We start from the raw sequence: 20,435 nt of genomic DNA on the forward strand, positions 1-20,435 counted from the left end.
TTGAGAAAATTCCATATGAATATGTATATCAATAGGTGGCATCTCAAATCAATAAAAGAAGATGAATTTTTCAATAAATGGTACATGGGCAACTGGACAGCCAACAGAGAATAGGTAAATTTGAATCCATACTTCATGTCATAATAAAGAAGTCACCCAAAATAGATTAATAATCTAATTGTAAAATGAAGTGCAACACTTTTGAGCATACCTTTTTAGTATGGCTTCAATTTTCAATGATGTTTTACATATTCATAAAACAAAATCAAATTAGAGCAAAGAGCGGATATGATGTAATATAACCATTAACAGAAGAACTTAATTGTATATAAAATTGAAAAACAAAGAAAAAAATTAACTTTTTAACACAATGATCTGATTATGCAACATCAGTTGGCTATTTTCTAATTTAAAAGGAACTCCAAAGGAAACTTGAAATATACTTAAAATGCATTATTTTAGTAATAATGGTTTCATAATTCCTAAATCTATTTTTATGTATTGAATGCATTATAATATAGAAAAAAAATTGGTAAACACATTGATATTTTTGGTAACCATGTGATTATTGTGTGAGAAATACGATATAAATGTGGACGGAGGAGAGTAATATCCATGGATTATTGAACTGGCTGCAAAGGTATTAGAACAAAGTTTAAATATTCTTTGTATAATTTTTCTAGCTCACATCTATTCAAATGACCTAGAAGCAATGGCAACCCAGGAGCAATTAGCATACCTGGTGCCCAGCTATTGGGCTATAATAGCATTTGCCAATAAAAGCACAAAAGGTTCTTTAGAGAAATCACCCGTTCCAGGTATAGTGGGAAAAAAATGCATCGTGTGCCTGAAATACCTTGTTATGCTGGAAAATAAGGAAGTGCGCAAAAACTGATACAGGCATTTCAAAAGGGCACAAGAACCGGCTTTATGGGGATCCCACTGACAAATATGGGTAATTTTGAGGATCTAAAAGAATAATGATAGTAATAGTTATAACACATTTTTAAAAAAACTTTTTTGATAAAAAGTGCCTAATTATCATAAAAATTAAAAAGAGAAAAGAAAATAAACTTTTTTTCCCAGAAAGATACCACATTATAAATGCAGAACATCCAAGTAATAATTGGTTGAAGCAAGGAATCAGGAATAAATACTAAATCATCCAATAAACTGTGGTTGGGAGGCAGGATAAGGAGATGGACTCAAAGTATCATCCCGTAGATGATTTATTACAAAGAGAAAATGATACTTTAACAATGTAGAAAGTCAGGGCGCCTGGGTGGCTCAGTCATTAAGCGTCTGCCTTCGGCTCAGTTCAGGGTCCCAGGGTCCTGGGATCAAGCCCCGCATCAGGCTCCCTGCTCGGCGGGAAGCCTGCTTCTCCCTCTCCCACTCCCCCTGCTTGTGTTCCCTCTCTCGCTGTGTCTCTCTCTGTCAAATAAATAATTAAAATCTTAAAAAAAAAAAAAAAGTCAACTGATCCAACTTAACATCGCCAATGATGGTACAAACTCTCATTGTGTGACTGGGATCATGAGGAAACAGGCAAATCTGATTGCCCAACTACTGACCTCAGTTCTCCAATTTACCAATGCTATGAAAGAAAAAGAATTATCCTAGATTAAAGGTAGTTAAAGAAATATGAAAAAATATACAGTGTATGATCTTTAATTGGATTCTGTATTAAAAATGCTATAAATCTTTTTTTTAAGATTTTATTTATTTATTTGACAGAGAGAGACACAGCAAGAGAGGGAACACAAGCAGGGGGAGTGGGAGAGGGAGAAGCAGGCTTCCCGCTGAGCAGGGAGCCCGACGCGGGGCTCGATCCCAGGATCCTGGGATCATGACCTGGGCTGAAGGCAGACGCTTAACGACTGAGCCACCCACGCACCCAATGCTATAAATCTTTTTGGGGGGAAATTGAGCAAACATGAATATGTTATCAACACCAAATTCCTTGAATGTGATCACTGTACTGTGATTATATCAGAGAATATCCTTGCTTTTAAAAAATTCATACTAAAGTATTTAGGGGTAGAGTGTCATTATGTCTCCAACAAATGGTTCACCAGACAAAAATATGATTATTTTCTAGAAAGATTTTTAAAACATGGCAAAATGTAAGTAATTGTGGTAACAAAGCGTTCATGGATGTTCATTAAATTATTCATTTAACTGTTTAGGTTTGAAATTTTCAACGTAAGCTGTCGGGGAAAGAAGCATACTTGAATTTTTACCAGGGCTGAAAAAATATCTCAGGATAATGTTTCCAGGCTGCTTAATATATTAAAACCAACTGGAAGATAGAATATATACATATATATGTATATATATATGTATATATTCTATTATATAAATACACATATCAAAATTTTCGAAATAATAGCTGTAAGATTCTTGATTGGTTATAAAGAAAGAAATTAAGAGAAATAATTTGGAAACTCATTAAAATGATGGCCTTTAAATGTAGGGAATTTATTTTTGAGTTTGCACTTAAGAGATCACAACATATAAGAAGACAAGCATAAGGGTGCTTGGGTGGCTCAGTCGGTTAAGGGGCTTTAGCCCAGGTCATGATCCTGGGGTCCTAAGACGGAGTCAATGGTCGGACTCCCTGCTTTTTCCTCTCCTTCTGCCCCTCCCCCTGCTCTTTATCTCTGTCTCCCTCTCCTCTGCTCTCTCTCTCTCTCCTCTCTCTCAAATAAATAAAACCTTTAAAAAAAGACAAGCATAGATATAAATATCACTATATTTTTTAATTTTATTTTATTATGTTATGTATCACCATACATATTTTAAAGTTAACTGAAAACCCAGGTTTCTTTCAAAAAAGAAATACGCCCAGCAAAGAAAACTACCTTGTATAATACTGAAAGCAAAGCTCTTCAGATCACGGCTTCACTGAAATGTTGATGGGATGTGGCAGTGGCTCGCCTGGGGACCCAGCTTTCCTCTCTTGCCGGCACCATCACCATGACAACCTCGATTACATGGACTTGTCAACTAATTGATACTCCATTGGGCTTTAACATTTTCTTCCATGTTCTCCTCCCAGAACATCACAAACTACTTTTGCTCTTAAAAGAGCACTCCACTAGAAGGCCTGGACTTTGCTGGAACTCAGGCTAAGTGTCCTGTACACCAACAACTTTGGGTCCACACCCCCAGTCTCAACGGCTTAGCCATTGAACTATGGATCTCTCTTTTATCGGTGTTTGAATAAAGAACACATTGGATATTGCCAGAAAAAGGGCCCCCGATTTCAATAAAATACATTTACTTAACTTTACTGTGCATGAACACCCTCCCTGCTTCAAACTTCATTAGAAAAAATTACAAAATTCATTACTGGAATAATATTCCCTTTTTGCTGTTGATCATGTTTTCATACAATTTTTACAAGAACATTTTCTAAACTGCTTCCAGTTTCTAAATACCACTTTTTAATGTGCACTATCCAAAAAATATATATTAGTTTACATTTGTTGAAATATTAGTAAGTACTTAAATGTTTTGTTCCTGCCATTTCCTATAGATTATTTTTTTGTCCTACATCACCTTACTAGGATTTATTATAAGTCCTACTAGACCGTAAAGTCCAAGAGGTCAGGAACCTTATCTTTCTTAGTCACCACTGAAAGCTTCGCAAGTAGTTGTGCAACAATTCAGGGTTGCCAGTTGTGATGGGCTGAATCATAACCCCTCCAAAAATGTCCATGTCCTTAATTCCCAGAACCGGTGAATATGCTGCCCTATATGGCAAAAGGAAATCTACAGACCAGATTAAGGATTTGGGGCGGGGGAGACAATCCTGGATTATCCCATTGGGTGCTACATAACCACAAGTGTTCTCATAAAGAGGAGGTGGAAAAGTCAGACACAGAGATTTGGACATGCCATGCCGTTCTCTCTGGAGGAAGAAGGCAGGTGGCCTCTTGAAGCCTGAAAAGATAGGAAATGGATTTTCCCCAAGAGACTCTAGAAGAATCAGTCCTACTGACACCTTAACTGGTAGTACAGTGAGACTGATTTTAAATTTCTGACTTCAAGAGTTTTAAGAGAATAAATCTGTATTGTTTTCAGCCACTAAAATTGTGGTAGCAATAACGAATGCATCAGTCAATAATTTTTGGATTTTACTGTTGTAAACTCAAGTTTTATACTTTGAAGTAAGTCTTCTTAGATCATATATAAGTACAATCAGGATACAAAATGAAAATTTTCTGGCAATAAGCCATATGCTATTTTTATGAATAAATAAAAATATTTTTTTTGCTAAATGATGACAGGCACTCCCACAAGAAGTTGTATGAAAACTGTCCTATATGTTTGGAACTAAAATATTTTTTCTGCATTATTTTATTCATTTTAAGTAAAACAGAGGCCAGCAATTAAATGAATTTTAGGACGTTTCAATGATTAATGTGCATTTCTGGGGTGAGTGTGGTAAATCAAAATACTACCTAACTACTAACGTACTGGTACCACTTTCCAGTTTACTTGCTAATTCATGAAGAATGTTTTCAGAAAAACATCATTAAAATGATGGAATGAATGTTAAAACTGTTTTCATATATTAAATAGCCATTTTGAAATAAGTTTTAGATCATTCTATTTATAATCATTTAGCATAAATTCAACTTTTCTCAATAATTTCAATAATGTAATGCATCAATTTTTGTGTTTAATGTTACAATTAAATTGTATATTATTTCAGCATCCACATCCTAAAAATGCAAAGATTCTTTTAAATCAGGTTTACTGAAGTATAATTTATATACAACAAATCACACCTTTTAAAACTGCGCTGTTTGCTGAGATTTGACAAATGTACACTGTTGGGGATTTATGACCACAATGAAAATACAGAATATTTACACCTCCCCGAAAGGTTCTTTTATGCTGCTTTCAATGAAAGCTGTCCCAACCCCATCCCTAACAACACTGATCTGATTATTGTCACCCAAGTTTTGATTTTCATAGAATTTTATATAAATTGTATACAGATTTCAAAAAGTTTTATATAAATTTATAAATGTTATACAGTATATGTGTCTGGCTCTTTTCACTTAACAAAACAGTTTTGAGATTCATCCATGCTCTTGTGTATTTCAGTAACACATTCTTTTTATTTCTCCGTTGAATCTGATGGTATGAATATACCAGGATTTGTTCATCCATTCACTAGTTAATGGACACCGGTACTCTGTAGTTTGGGACCACTATAAATAAAACTTCTATGAACATTCATACCTCTCTGTGTGAACAGACACTTTCATTTCTCTTGGATAAGTACCTTAGGGTGGAATTGATAGGTTATATGGTAAGTATATGTTTAAATATTATAAGAAACTTTCAAACTGCTTTCCAAATTGAAACATTTTGTACTTCTATCTGGAATATTCGAGAGTTACAGTTTCTCCCTATCTTGGCAACACTTAGAATTGTCAGGCATTTTAATATTAGCCATTCTTGTGAGTGTGTCTCCATTTCTTAATGAAAAACACTTCCTAATTTTTAAAAAGTTTTGAAATCTAATTTTCCTGTCCCTTCCTGAGTATATTATCATGGCACTCAAAATCCTGATTTCCCAACTAAAACTTCTGGGCCATCTTGAGATGGACTTCATTTAATCATATTTTCAGTCAAGAATGCTACTAATTTCCTGGTCCTTTTTATGTTAGAAAATTTTGGATCTGTGTTTTGAAAAAAACATTGTATTTCAGCAGAAAATTAAGCATTGTTTAGAAGACACTCCCCAGGCTATCTGATTTCAGTTTTACATCATTGAGCTATTCTATAACTCTGTTGTGGCTAACTTATACATCTGCAAATTCTATCCTAACTGGTGAAAGTTCAATTGACTTCCCTCCTCACCAGAGGAAATTACCAACTCCTAAATGTGGTTCTTGAGGCCAGAAAGACTGTGGTCTTTTCACCACCCCACACTCCCCAGCTGTATATGAGCTCATTGCTCCTGGAGTAGGAACGATGGAGAACTAATACCATACAGCTCCTCTCCAAATCAGTATTCCACACCTGCCTGCTCTTCTTCATTCCCCAGTGCCTTCAGGCAGCTGCTTATTATATTATGTCCAGATTTTATCATTGCTCTCTGTGGCAACAGCAGTCCACTTGGACCTGACTCAATCACTATGGGAAGTATAATTCTGAATATACTAAGGTTTTGAACAAACGGTGGATTTGTTACACAAATGAACACTGTTCTTAATAATGTATCAACATGGTGGGGTCCCATATGCTTCATAATATTGGATACATGCACATATGAGTGAAACATATATATTTAACAGGTAATCTATTTTCCCCACATTTTAGATATAGCCTAATATTTGGATAAGAGTATAATCTCTATAATATATAAAATTAAATGTTTTCTATATTTCTTGGAATTGACAGTAGTATATAATGTCTTAAGAAATAAAATAGACAAAAAGTTGAACTTTCTTTTTTAAGTTGCACTCTATTGTGTCTTATTGAAAGAAGCAAGAGAGAGAGTAAACTTATCATGATGAGCACTGAGTAACGTATGGAAGTGTTGAATCACTATACTGTACACCTGAAACGAATATAACAATGTATGTTAACTATACTGGAATTAAGATAAAAAACCTAATAAATTTTTAAAAAAAGAGAAGAAAGGAAAGTAGGAAGGGAGGGAGACAGGGAGGGAGGGAGGGAGGAAGGAAGGAAGGAAGGGAGGGAAGGAGAGAGGGAAAGAAAGGAAATGAGCCAGTGATAACAGTGATTAAGAATAGTTGCAAATGAAAACCTCAATATAAAAGTAGAATCGAATTTTCATGAGCTGCTCCTCTATCTTCATGTGCTTTTGTTATTACCCTTTCCAAAATGCTCATCTTTACCTGTGAGTACATTTTCTATTACCCTTTCTTATAATGGCTTTGCATTTGTCCCCTCAGTGGGATGCTGCTCTCATAACTCTCAACTCCTCATTTCCATGATGTAACAAAACAGTCTGTTGCTATGGCAATGATCAGCATCTTGCAGCATGAGCCACTGTGATTACAGGTCTCTAGTGCTAGAATCTTCTTCTTTCAATCAATTTGTAAAGATTGCTTTTGTTCTTCCACACACTCCAAATTCAGCTCTTAATGTGCTTTGATTAATGTTTCAAAGTTTAACCAGTGTAGTGATGTGTTAAGTGGCAGTGCTTTATCTGCATTTTCATATAACTGCATTGTTCAGCCCATATGAATATTTCACTGAATCACAGTAAACTAGGTATAACTGACATTTAAAAAAATACACAAATCAGCACTGAAATAGCAAATACATGTATTTTAGAATTTTTTTACATGAGACCTGGGAAGTAGGACTCAAATCTTTTACATATAAATTGAATTGTAAGGGAAAACTTTTTATTTTAATGTCTTGATTATTAAATATGGATAATGACTCTAAATTGTTGTATGTCAGAGGACAGGGAGACTGTTTCTACCACATAGAGTAAGTCATCTTAAGCGTGATACTACCAAAGTATTACCTTGTGTTTTTCAGATAAGTTTTAGCTATCTAGCTTGCAAGGTTAAATATGTATATAAAATTAAAGGCATAAATTCTGCTCAAATTTTACCTTCATTGCTAAGTATGTCCATAAGTAAAAGACCCCTTCTCCTGAGTGTGTGTGTGTATATATATATATATTTTTTAATGTAAAGATCCGTGTGCATTTTTTTCATTCCAGTTAGATCAAACTGAAAGTCCAAATAACAATGAATTTTTATTTCATAAAAATAATAAAAATGCATGGCAAATTATATTGAAAGTAAATTATCATATAATAAACATACTATGAATTTTCTAATTAGTCAAATTTTATTTTTTAACTTCATATAATATTTAAATCAATATTTTTCCAACAAGGCAAATAACTTAGGAAATGCATATTTGTTAACCTCTACCAGATACACAAGAGGTCTTACTTTCCAAATTTGAAGAATAAATTAATAGCCACTGATGTGAAACATCACCCAAGTGCCCATAACTGTCCTACCTCTGATTCAGTCTTGGATCCAGTTAAATATCTCCTGGTAATTTAGGTTGCCATTAAAAGTCTACACTTTGGGGCGCTTGGGTGGCTCAGTTGTTAAGGGTCTGCCTTCAGCTCAGGTCATGATCCCAGGGTCCTGGGATCGAGCCCCGCATCGGGCTCCCTGTTCAGCAGGAAGTCTACTTCCTCTACCACTCCCCCTGCTTGTGTTCCCTCTCTCACTGTGTCTCTCTCTGTCAAATAAATAAATAAAATCTTAAAAAAAAAAGGCTACACTTTATTATACTTAATCAAATTCTTTCTTTTCCCAGAACAAAGATATTCAAGCTTAAATGCTATTTAAAATTCACTAGATAAGAAAACCAATTTTGTGGACTGTCACCTAGTACTATACAGCTATATACTTTTATAATTAATAACATATAAACATATGTTATACATTTCAAAAATCATAAGCATTATAAATTAATCTATACCAATTTATCAATGCCCAAATTTATTCATTATCAAGTAAATCTAAACTAAACTATAAACTATATTCAGACTAAGCTTTATTCGGAAAGGAAGACTATAAATTTCAGCGAGTAAAAAAATACTCATAGATGACACTATACTACCAAATAATGTCATTTTTAAGGAACAGAGCATTGGCTATCACAACTTTATAAGTTTACATTAAAAATATATACTTGGCATGTTTATCTCCTCCTTTGCATACCTGTTATTACACCTTAGTCATATTTAGTACTATACCCCATATACCCAGGGCAATTCACTCTCTCAAGTTGCCCTGTTTTCAAAACTCATTCTCTGAAAAGAATTTGTCAAACTAATTTAACCCCGAGAGTGAACTATTAATAATCTTAATCATTATCAGATATTTCTCTAGGAAAAGCTGATCTTACTTGACAGGAAAGAGTTTCTGAGTCTGCCCATAACCTGAGCCAGCAGGTAGGATGGGTCAATTTCCTGGCAGCCTTGTTCACACCTTTGAATAAATCTCTGCCTCTGGTAAGACACATGCCAGAATCAGCGTCCTGTGTGGCAGGAGTGTAAAAGTAATTGTTGTGTATAATGATGTTATATTAAAAGATCTTATAGGACCCGAATGAATCAAACAAAGATGACATTATGTTCCTTCTGGTTCTAGCGGTTTACTTACAAGTACCTATGGAAATATATTTCAGAACAAGGCAGCATATATTTCAGTGCCAAAACACTGAAAATGATTTTGAGTAGAGAAAGAACTTTAAACAATAGAGATAAAACCTAAAGGAAAACATACAACTTCAGTTAGAATTTTAAAATGAGGTAGTTTGAGATTAATACAAATGCTTTCATATGGAGAATGAAAGCACAGGAGTCAAAGACCTCTACCATGAGGCATAACTTGAAGTTAGTGATGATGCGGAAAGGTAAGCCAACTAACTCAATGTGCCAACCAACTGTATTCAATTATGCAAATATAATTTAAAATATCTATTTTGGGGGCGCCTGCGTGGCTCAGTCGGTTAAGCTTCTGCCTTCGGCTCAGGTCATGACCCCAGAGTGCTGGAATGGAGTCCCACATCAGGCTCTTTGCTCAACAGGGAGCCTGCTTCTCCCTCTGCCCCTCCCCCCACTCCTGCTTTTTCTCTTTCTCTCTCTGACAAATAAATAAACAAAATTAAATTAAAAAAGAGTTTAAAATGTATTGCCAATTTAAATAAAAATTGTGTCTTATCTATATTATATTTCTATTTTTCAAACTTGAACTGTTATTAAGCAAAATTTCTAAAGTCAATGTTTTAGCTTTCTTACAACTGGTTTCTACCTGTTTCCTAAGTGACTGAATTTATGTAAATACTAAATATTATAGCACATTTACTAGAAACACACAAGCCAATAAATTCTAGTCACTTCATTTAAATTCTGAAGTTGCATATAAAAGATTGAATGTTTCCCATGGTTGTTTTCTAATTATTATTCTTTAAAAAACTGAATAAAGACAGGTTTCGAAGAGTATGAGTTGATTTTGCTTTGTTCTCTATTACCATGAGTGAAAATTATTAATTACTCATTTTTATTTTTAATATATCTGAGCCAATATTTTATACCATTGATCTTTACCATTACCACACCCCTCCTATGTAGATCCCTAAAACTGGGTATGAAAAACATTGCAGTAGGGTAAGGAAGGAAAATATTAGAACATCTGTTTGTGATTATCTCATCTTCTAGAAATTTCTCACCCTGTGTTTTATATAGAAGTGTGAATGTGTGTTATTTAAATCACATATGACTATAATAGTACATGTAAAGAAGTTATAAATAGATAAGTTACACTTCCTACTATGGGAAAAAAAAAAACTGCAATTGATAGAAGGGTACTTTCAAAGAGTCAAAGAGTCCAAAGACTTCATGCATGAGCATGTTCTAAGGCAGAATTAAGAATTGAAATACTGGTCCTGGGATACCTGGGTGTCTTAGTCGTTTAGGCAGCTGCCTTCAGTTCAAGTCACGATCTCAGGGTCCTGGGATGGAGTCCAGCATCAGGCTCCCTGCTCAGCAGGGAGTCTGCCTCTCCCTCTCCCTCTGCCTCTCCCCCTGCTTGTGCGCTCCAGTACTCTCTCTCTCTGACAAATAAATAAAACCTTTTTTAAAAAAATGAAATAGTGGTCCTGTATTGTATCATGTTAGCTTTTCAATGTTTAGCAATTTTTCCATGCAATAGATTTAACACTGGATACAACAATAAACCTGGACAGAAAGCTAGGAAAACTTCACATGTAAATCACCTATCCCATTTACCTTTAAAATGGACCCTAAATGAGCCTCGAGAGTATAAACTTGAGAACACAATACATTGTATAAATTCAGCTAATGTCAAATAAAGGAATCAAACAAGGATATGACGTACAGTGTTAGAAGTCCAGTTCACAGGAGGAAATGCTTCTTTGGAAGTCCTTCCAAAAGCAAATATCATTTGGTTGGCAGAACTTATTATTTAAGAGGAAATTCTATGAATATGAAAATTTGTGATTTGTACAGTATGTAATCTAATAACACCTAAAACAAGATTACAACTTGCTTTCTTTGGGGTAAATACCTAGTAGTGCAATTGCTGAGTCATAGGGTAGCTCTATTTTTAACATCTTGAGGAACCTCCATACTGTACCAACTTGCATTCCCACCAACAGTGTAAGAGGGTTCCCCTTTCTCTGCATCCTCGTCAACATTTATTGTTTCCTGTCTTGTTAATTTTAGCCATTCTGACTAGTGTGAAGTGGTATCTCATTGTGATTTTGATTTACATATATATATATATATACATACATACATACACACACACACACACACATACACACACACGATGGAATATTACTCAGCCATCAGAAAAGATGAATACTTACCATTTACATTGTAATGTAAGGATTCCAGTTGGAACTGGAGGGTATTATGCTGAGCGAAATAAGTCAATCAGAGAAAGACAATTATCATATGGTTTCACTTATATGTGGAATATAAGAAACAGCACAGAGGATCATAGGGGAAGGGAGGGAAAACTGAGTGGGAAGTCATCAGAGAGGGAAAAAAACCATGAGAGACTTGTAACTATAGGAAACACACTGAGGGTTGCTGGAGGGGAGGTGGGTGGGGAATGGGGTAACTGGGAGATGGGCATTAAGGAGGGCATATGATGTGATGAGCACTGGGTGTTATATGCAACTGATGAATTACTGAACTCTGCATCTGAAACCAATGATGTTGGCTAGTTGAATTTAAATTTTAGAAAAAAGGCCTTTTACCCATATTTTCAAAAGATTCTCCAAATTTAGAGAGTGATCAAAAAGGTTATTTGATTATATTTACAGCTATCAATTCAAAGAGGAAACAGTGGACCAAAATATCTCCTAGGCCATCCTACAAATGATTGGGAAAAGGCCAATGTTCAGGGGCAAATACAAGACAAGGTTAAATTGTATACACAGAAAAAAGGCTTTTGTTAATGTACATTACATTAATAAATAACATACATTATGATTTTAAAAAAGAAATAATATCACACTGTTTTTTTAATCATAGGGTAAATTTTCAAGAAATTCCATTTTATTTGGAAATAGAAATATCCAAAGATACGTTGTTCCCTTTCTCAAAAGAAAAATTGTTATCAACTTTTGGAACTTGATAGAAAATAGAAAAAGGAAAGCAAAAACAAAAACAAAAACTCTCTCCTTTGCTGATTCGAGCAAGTAGCAAGTCAAAATGCATCTAAAAGAAAAAAGAATCTTTTTTTGCTGTTTAAAATAAAAGCTGAAAGTGAAGTAGGCAAGTGAAGAAGTTTTTATGAGGAATAAATATGCAGCTGATAGCTCAAAAAGGTGAAAATGAAAATGCAATCAGTTCTCTAATGAATTAATAGGTACAGCTGGGACTCTCATGTTACTTTATATGAAAGAGCTAATGAGCAGAAGAGAAGTTGCCAAAAACAGGGCAGTCAGCACATTCCAGAAACTCACTTGCCTTTTAAAAGGCATTATAAATAGCACATGGCTGTTTCTTCAAAATCAACATATTTTCCTTTTCCTTCTACATTTAGAAGAAATTGTTAGGGTTTTTTTTTTTTTCTATCTAGGGAAATAATGGTAACACAGAAAGCTTAAAACTATACATTTTATACATCATATTTGCACATTTTTACTTTTCTTAATTTGTATTGCTTTTAAAGAGCTCTTTTGTCCATCCCAGGAGAATGACACTTCTAAGACCCACTTCATTAACAAATGTGGGAGTCACACTCAGATGTTGGCAGGATCCAATAAGTAATTTAAGAGAGCAGAGTTCATTCTCTGGCATACAGGGAGTAGGTTCCCCATTGAAGAGTAACTCTTCTTGGCTTCAGTTGTTTGCAGACATGTGGAAATAAAGACATGATATTGCTTGATTATTGAGTTTTCAAAGTGTTATCCAACTGTTTACTTGGAACCTTCTGACTTTTAAATGTTGACCCCTAAGTCAAACAATTTCAAATATTAGGAAGCCTTAGTAAAATATGTGTTGTGGCAGATGACTTGAATTAGTTATAAGGCTGGTACTATAGTACTTCCTTAGTGGCAAATCCTGAGCTAATCCCTGGTTCCTTAGCTGAGTGACTCCTAAGTGAGAGACTCATGACCATAACTAGACCAAACACACTCTCTGCTATGAATTTGACATATAATAAGACATACTCTTTTGGGGGGTGGGGGTGTGTAACAAATCATCTTATAAGGCAGCAACAAAAAAAGTAAGGTTTAATAACTCTAGGGGAGCACTGATTTCTAACCCTCTTCAAATTTTTTAGGTGACTCCAGTAGTTCTTCTCATAAATATATTTTCATTATTTTCCCCCTTGGGTAGCCAGAGTTGAGTTTGTTGCTTGAATGGAAAACAAAACGAAACACAACAGATCAACAAGAAAACCTTAATTACGATGAAAATCAATCTTTTTCTTTTCATCCAACTCCTTCCCTCTACTCAAATGGTTTTCAACTGGGTTTCTAGGGGTGTTTAGATGGAAGGATCAACATTTTTGGTTGTTGATGTAATTAGGGGAGGCAGGTGCCATTGATATTCAGTGTTTTAGGGGGTGGGGTTTGCAGAAATCCCAAGAATGATAAATATCCTGAAACAAGAGGCCCAGTTCTGTACATAAAGATTTGTATCTTTCCAACACCAAAAGAAATACTGCTTCGATTTTTTCTAGAAGATTCCAAGAGGTGTGCCATGATGCTCCTAAACTCAATCATGTTATTTGAATCCAAGATGTCAACTTGAAGCTTTTCATTTGTCTTCACAAACTTGCCCTTGTTTTCAAGTGTTTACAATATGCAAGAAGTTAATATTAAGTATCCTGGAATACTTTCCTTAGAAGGAAAAATAAAACACAGATAGTCTCAAGAATCTTATAGCCAGAGTTTATGCTGTCTCACTTATTGCCTGCCAGCTCACACAGAACGGAATCCTCTGTATCACCTCTTTCTCTCTTATGTCATCACTAAAGAGAACCATGAAACTTTTTTCACTGCTCACTACCATTTATTTCTGAAATCCCCACTAAAAGAAAATCGAAATTTCCCCCCAAATGGCTTCCACCTGCTATGTAAGTAGGTAGTTAATAGTTTTTACTGCTAAAAGAGCATAAAAACCATCTCCATTAGAGAAAGTATTTAATACATGTACATATAGAAATTTATATATACGTATATATATTTATACACGCACACACACACACACATTTTGGTTGGGAGCTTGTTGGAAGCCTTGAAGAGTGTGCAGAATTTGTGAGAAGTGTCTTACAGATGTTTAGTAGTTTGCATTGTGTAAGCTCATTGATAAAGCTAAGTAAACCAAGAATCATTTGCTCTTCTTTCTTATTCAAATTAAGCTGCTTTCTTCAGATCTACCAATCCCTTCCAAGTCTGTAGCAGGCCTGATGAACATGTTTATTGAACATCTGCCATATGCCTGAAAACACCTTTGAATTACAGGAGCTATTGGTCATCAATAGAACCATAGTGCTGTGATAGTCACAAATGCACTGATGATGGAATATTTTTAGTATGGTTTTAAGAGGTGGGGAGAATATTTTAGGACAGCAGACCTTGGTGTTATCAAATATTTTGTAATTTTGGGGGGCACCTGGGTGGCTCAGTCGGTTAAGCGTCTGCCTTCAGCTCAGGTCATGATCCCAGGGTCCTAGGATCTAGCCCCGTGTTGGGCTCTCTGCTCAGCAGAGAGTCTGCTTCTCCCTCTCCCTCTGCCTCTTCCTCTCCCCTCCCCCACTTATGCTCTCTCTCTAGCCCTCTCAAATAAACAAACAGAATCTTTAAAAAATATATATTTTTTAATTTTTCTGTTCTTTATTACTGTGAATACTTGTTTATTTACAAAATTGCAACTTTCCTAGACTGTGAGCTGCCCAGGGCAATCAGCTTATACCTCCGTGTCTAGGCAACTTGCTTAGCACATAGTAAGTACTTAATAAATGATATGGAAAATAATTCTAAATTATTATTTTAATCAACTTTCCTTATAATTCAAGGACTTCCCAGATTTTCACTTTTTTTCTTTCTAATTTTTATTTAAATTCTATTTAGTTAACATACAGTGCAATATTGATTTCAGGAGTAAAATTCAGGGATTCATCACTTATATATAACATTCAGTGCCCATCATATCAAGTACTCTCCTTAATACCCATCACCCATCTAGCCCATCCCCCACCTACCTGCATCACCCGTTGGTTTATTCTCTGTCTTTAAGAGTCTCTTAATGGTTTGTTTCCCTCTTTTTTTTCTTTATTTCCCCCTCCCATATGTTCATCTGTTTTGTTTCTTAAATTCCACATATGAGTGAAATCATATGGTATTTGTCTTTGTCTGATTGACTTATTTCACTTAGCATAATATTCTGTAGCTCCATCCATGTCATTGCAGATGGCAAGATTTCATTCTTTTGATGGCTGAGTAATATTCCATTGTATATATATACCACATCTTTATCTGTTCAGCAGTCAATGGACATTTGGGCTCTCTTCATAGTTTGGCCATTGTTGATAATGCTGCTATAAACATCAGGGTGCATGTACCCCTTCAAATCTGTATTTTTGTATCCTTTGGATAAATATCTAGTAGTGCAATTGCTGGGTTGTAGGGTAATTCTATTTTTAACCTTTTGCGGAACCTCCATACCGTTTTCCAGAGTGGCTGTACCAGTTTGCAATCCCACCAACAACGCAAGAGGGTTCCCCTTTCTCTGCGTCCTTGCCTACATCTGTTGCTTCTTTTTTTTTATTATTATTTTAGCTATTCTGAAAGATGTGAGGTGGTATCTCATTGTGGTTTTCACTTGTATTTCTCTGATGATGAGTGATGTTGAGCATTTTTTCATGTGTCTATTAGCCATTTGGATGTCTTCTTTGGAAAAGTGTCTATTCTTGTCTGCTGCCCGTGTCTTAACCAGATTATTTGCTTTTTGGGTGTTAAGTTTGACAAGTTCTTTATAGATTTTGGATACTAACTCTTTAACAGATTCATCATTTGCAAATATCTTCTCCCATTCTATTGGCATTTAGTTTTGTTGATTGTTTTATCTTGATGATGACTCCCCAAGATTTTCTACTACACTTGGAGCACTGGGTATATGTCTAGCAACTGTATCTTTTACAGAAAGAAAAGAACACAGGAGAGAAAAGAGAAGAAGGGAGAGAGAAACTTGACTTCCCATTCTTAAATTAGTTAATTTAATTAATTGAAGTAGTTCTGTAAGACTGTGCCTAGGGCACTCAAGACATCTCATTCCTTAGCTTAGCAAAATCGACAGCCAGAACTAGGCTGTGATGAATGCGTGGAGGGAAATTCATTTCTTAAAGACAGGATGATTTGTTGCACTTGATGTAAAATTCTTTTAAAAAATTCTAAAATTTCTAAACAAAAAACCTAAGATAAACCCAGAATTATGGACACAGTTTACAGGAGATTCCTACACTTTTAACCAGAATCCAAAACATGATGTGCGCACTTGGAATATGGGTTACCATTTGTTACCAAAGATTATCTGTAGTACAAGGCACTGCTAAGCAGTGGGAAGCAGCAGGTAGTTTGGAGACAGATAAAATTGGACTGCTTCCTGACTTTGTCACTTATAATGTACAGAAAATCTTCTTAATGTTGCAGAGCTTAGCTTACACATTTTTGAATATACTAATGATTATAACATCTATCTCAAGTGATTTCTAGACTGAAAGATTGAAAAGTGCTTTGCCAAGTGGCTGACACACAACAGATGTTCAAATACATTAATTCTCTTCCCCCATTGAAGTTAGGACAGAATCTGCCTATCTACTTGCTGTATGTTTTTTTTAATTCAACAAAACTCTTGAGGACCACTCTGACAGGTATTATTGGAGATACAGGGATGAAACAGATAATGGCTGTGGCCTTCAAGAACCTTAACAATTTGGGATGAGAAACAATTGCCTCATCTATAACTTAGAGAGAAGGTGAGCCATAATGAGTTCAATGCTAAGGCACAGGAGGCTGATGGAGAGTGAAATTAATCTAAGCTAGTTGAGTCTCCAAAGGTTTCTCTGAGAATATATAGGGCATACGTAGCCTAAAGCTTTGCATCTTATATTAAGGTTTCCCTGGCCAGTGCAATCACTAGGGAAATTTCCCCTTTTTACTTTATTGTTTCATGTGTGGTAGACTTAACTCACTTATTGGACCAAAAAAAAAAAAAAATCCTGAAGTTAGTGACTTCATCACAAGGGCAAGGCTAGTGTTGATTTCCACCATGGTGTCATAGGTGGGGAGAAAAACAAACAAATAGGTTTGGAATTAAAGACCAGAGATATGTAATCTTCTTCATTCTCAGGATGTTTTTTAATCTATATAATGTGCTCATCTCACTAATTCCAACAGTTGGTAGGATGAGTGAACAAGGTAGTATCTATAGGACAGCATCTTAACTGTTAACTGTCAAATACCATAAAAATGAAAGTTATTTTTATTATGAGTAGAGCTCAACTAGTAACTGCTGATTGATTAAAACTTGTAATTATACTGCTTAGAAAAGGATTTTCCATTCTCTAAGGGAATCACTGAGATGTTTCATTGAGGGCATCTGAATGAATTTTTAACTCCCTGTTTAAAATTAGTCAACCATACAACTCATATATCCAAACAATTCCTAGAGTTTATTGGACATAATAATATTCTCATATTAGTGTTGATAATATTTCAACTTTTGCTGTAGTAAAATGATGCAAAGCTTTGGTAGAATAATAATGGCAATCATATCTTAAACTCTGTAGGAAACTAAGTTGAAAATTTTGAGAATACAGGTTTTCACACTATCAAAGTAAACTGTTTCAGATTTTAGGACAATGGTCTCGCAAATAAACAAAATTACAATTTTTTCCTATCATCCCCTTATTTCCCTTAAGAAGTACTGTACCTGCTAGTACCTTTGGTTAGAAAATTTAGAATGTCTACATTTAAAAAATAATCTAATTTTATAATTGAATTTTCTTTGATTTCACATTTTTACTTTACTTAGAAAGACAAAGTCTACTTGAACAAGTGTACTTGCAATCTAGGCTTATCACTACTAGACTACATTCTCTGGGAAATTTACACAATTACTCTGATTTCAGCTGCTTTATCTTAAAAATGAAGCTTAGCCATTGTTGTAGGAAAATTTCAAGGGTCAATGACACTGTATATTTTAAACCATATTTTAAGTGCTCATTCAAAGGTATTACTTATATTTGGGACACCAAATTTTCAAGCTCCTTAAAAATCTGTGTTCACATACAATTTCATATCAATACTGGTCGAGAAAAATTACTTATGCCTGTATTTCAATTTGCAAATTATGAAATATGTCTTCATTAAAACAAGACCTACCACAAAGGTCATATTTATAAACAGTAAGATTAGGTTTCCAAGTATATTTTTGAATGCCCAACTCTATGTCAAAATGAGCCTCTGCTAACTCATGGCTATTAATTTAAAAATGATTCACATTGGCACTATTTCAGACTACTTTCACCAGTATGTTCAACTTCTAAAATCTCAGAGGAAGTACCAAGGCTAAATAAGCTAAATGGACGGCTAAATAAGAAAGAAGTAAAAGCCTCCTTTCGGAATGCAGAGGCCCTGGCTGTCTTCTCAATTCTACCCTCCGCTCTGACTCCGTCAACTGGAAACTTCAAGGTGACAGCCACCCACCCTCTCCCGGAAAGCCCCTTTATTCTATAAACGTGAGCTGGATGAACTAGATGATCTCTACATTTTGACAGAGCTCAAAAACTTATTTCTTTAATTAACCAAGAAGGAACAACAATAAGGAAATGAGCCTTTATATATCAAATATAATTCAGTAGTAACAATTCCCAAACATTCAAAATAAATTAATATAAAAATAATCAGTGAATTTTTGGAGCCCAGTATTACACAGATAATTTTAAAAATCTGAATCCATAATATTCACTTGAAAATACTACCAATCATTTTAATTTAAAATAAATTTAATTCAAAATAAATCAATCTTCCTTTTTTTTTTTTTTTGGAACCCTTCCAAGGGACATGAAGTAAAGGATTGGAATTCGCTTAATCTGTGCCTAGCCAAAATTTTTACATCTTTCAAAGCTCCTTCACTTCTATATAACCAATGGTTTCCCACGTAAAATTCTACTATGCAGATTATCATTTAACAATTCACAGCGTACTTCCTTGTATTTATCTCTAACAGCCTTCCTTAAATATTGTGATGATAAGGGAAACCACTGAGATGAGAAAGTTGAAGCTGAAATTACGTACATTGCTCATAATCAAAGAAAAACATGAGAATTTATTAGTAGAGAGTGACAAGTGTTAACTCTTGTAAGGATGGCTTTAAAATGTAAATATATTAAGCTGCATATGTGATTCCTTTCTTTCATGTCATTAAATACAGGATGTAGAAAATAACACTGTATAGATGCTAGAGAAAAATCATGTCACAGAGTCTGTGCCCTTGAAAAGTTTTTCTCACATGCTATAAATTTTGTTTTTGGCATTGTCTAAGTGCAATAAGCTTTGTTTGTTAAATGAGTTTATTTCCTATGTTATTTCTGCACCTATTTAAGTTATACAAATAAAAAAATCAAAACGTATAAATATTTTTTTAAAAGCAAGAAAACAGGGGTCCCTGGGTGACTCAGTCAGTTAAGCATCTGACTCTTGATTTCAGCTCTGGTCATGATCTCAGGGTGGTAAGATCAAGCCACCTGTCAGACTCCATGCTCAGCAGGGAGTCTGCTTGATGATTCCCTCTCTCCCTCTCCCACTGCCCCTCCCCCTGCTCTCGCTCTCCCTCTCTCAAATAAATAAATCTTTAAAAGAAAAAAATAAGAAAACAATATCCACAAAAAAGGAAACCACATCTTATATCCTGTTAACAGAAAAGATATGTCATGAAGTAAACTCCCTATTACTTAATATTCTATTAATCTGTACTTATAAAATAATTTCTGTAACCAACAACATTGATCCCAAGTTATTGTGAGATCTTCAAAGATTTTTACATAAAATCAGACCAGTAGGTTTTATTTGGGTTACTTTGTATGTTTGTGAATTAAGTATTTATTAAGGTCCTACTCTGTGCTCAGGAATTCAATCCACACACCGCTGTCCACAGATCCCTACTCTCCAGATCCACATTACTGTACCAGCCTCCCTGCCTCGTTGCCTACTGATCTTCGTTGGAACACAGTGATCTTCACAAAATCCAAAACTGATCATTCGGATTTCCCCGTACCAAGATAAAATAAAATATTCTCAACATTTCATGCAAACCCTTTTCCCCAGACTACTTAACTATCTTCATTTCT

This window comes from Callorhinus ursinus, unplaced genomic scaffold (assembly GCF_003265705.2).
Source record: "Callorhinus ursinus isolate GAN/ISIS: 27379988/994484 unplaced genomic scaffold, GSC_fseal_2.0 scaffold3, whole genome shotgun sequence".
NCBI classification, from domain to species: Eukaryota; Metazoa; Chordata; class Mammalia; order Carnivora; family Otariidae; genus Callorhinus; species Callorhinus ursinus.